The sequence below is a fragment of the Pristiophorus japonicus genome, chromosome 13 (genome assembly GCF_044704955.1).
Source record: "Pristiophorus japonicus isolate sPriJap1 chromosome 13, sPriJap1.hap1, whole genome shotgun sequence".
NCBI classification, from domain to species: Eukaryota; Metazoa; Chordata; class Chondrichthyes; family Pristiophoridae; genus Pristiophorus; species Pristiophorus japonicus.
Window position 1 is genome coordinate 21,676,959 of NC_091989.1, and position 1,457 is coordinate 21,678,415.

Consider the following 1,457-nt stretch of genomic DNA (forward strand, 5'->3'; position numbering starts at 1 on the left):
AAAGCCCACGAAAAAAAATGCAAACGAATTGATTTATACCAAGAACGAGCGGGATCTCAAAGAATTCGCCTCCCGACTCCCACTTTAACAAACAGAAGTGACAGAGAGAGGAAAAAAAAGGATTGTAATTTGATACCCAGTCAGTTTTTTTACCCTCTCTCTCTTTGTAGCCTCTCCCAATGCTCGGTTAGGTTCTGGGTCTTCAATCCATAATAAGGGGAACTTCTACTAAGTTCATTCAAAAAAAAAAGTTTTTTTTTGCACAAACACACACTCTCTCTGTGAGGCTGGTTCATCACCAGCTGTCTTTATTCATGGTGGGGAGTGGGAGGCACATGGTGAGGTTAAGCCAAACCCATCCCCCCCCACCCCCACCAAACTCACAATCCAAAAAAAACACTGGCAAAAGCCAAGCCCAGCGAGTGCCCCCTTTTCAGGCCCCCGCCTGCCTGTCCATGCAGTTAAAAAGATAACACCCCTCCTCAACTCCAAACAAATAACTCTCGCGTACAGCAAGTTCATATACAATATCAGCGAACTTGGACACTTCAGCCCCCTCAGTTTATAAACACCAACTGAGTCCCCCCCGCCGGACCTTGTATGGAAGCTCACTCACTTCATCATCCCGGCTGAAAACTAAACGCAGTGGCTCCCGGCCACCCAGTGATCCCGGGCGAGCTTCAAACCTCACCCCTGCTTCACTGTCAGATTCCAAAAAGCAGCCGTAACAAAAAATGATCAACATGTTTCCCTCCCACCCCGCCAAACATCCCTTGAACGGAGCCTACGAGACTGTGACACACTGGTCTGCTAGAATGTGTGAGGAGTGAGCTAACTGCTCCCCCACCAAGCCTGAGCTAGCCCAAAAGCAGTGCACTCAGCCCTGGGATTCCTGGGTCAGGGAAGGGGCAGTGCATTCCTGCTCCTGACTTTCAGATGAGCCCTTCATCATCATCATCATAGGCAGTCCCTCGAATCGAGGATGACTTGCTTCCACGTCAAGAAGTTCACAGGTGTTTCAATGAAGGACCTAATATTCCAGGTCCTGAACTACATCTTGAAGGGTGGAAGATGCCTGTGCGTGGATTTTTTTAACATGGGGTGGCCATTGCACACCTGCCACCACATGGTCTTGACAGAGCTAGGTCTTGGTCCAGTGGCAAGGATTAACCAAGACGACTGGAGACCTGCTCTGCTGCACGGACCTAGTGTGCACACATATCGCAGTGTGGGCTGGCCCGTGCTGCCCCTGGGCCTTTGCCTCTCCTGGGCGCCGAACTCACGCCTCTCCTGGGCCCCGATCACGTCCCTCTACAATCTCTCGCCGCTTCTTCGCCCCGACCTTGCCGCTCCTGCTGTACCTGCCCACACTCCAATCAGCGACCTGGACCTTGGTGATGTCCCTTTTCACTGCCGTTGCTCTCCTGCTTCAGCATGTGCTGCTCCCTGGAGTAGTA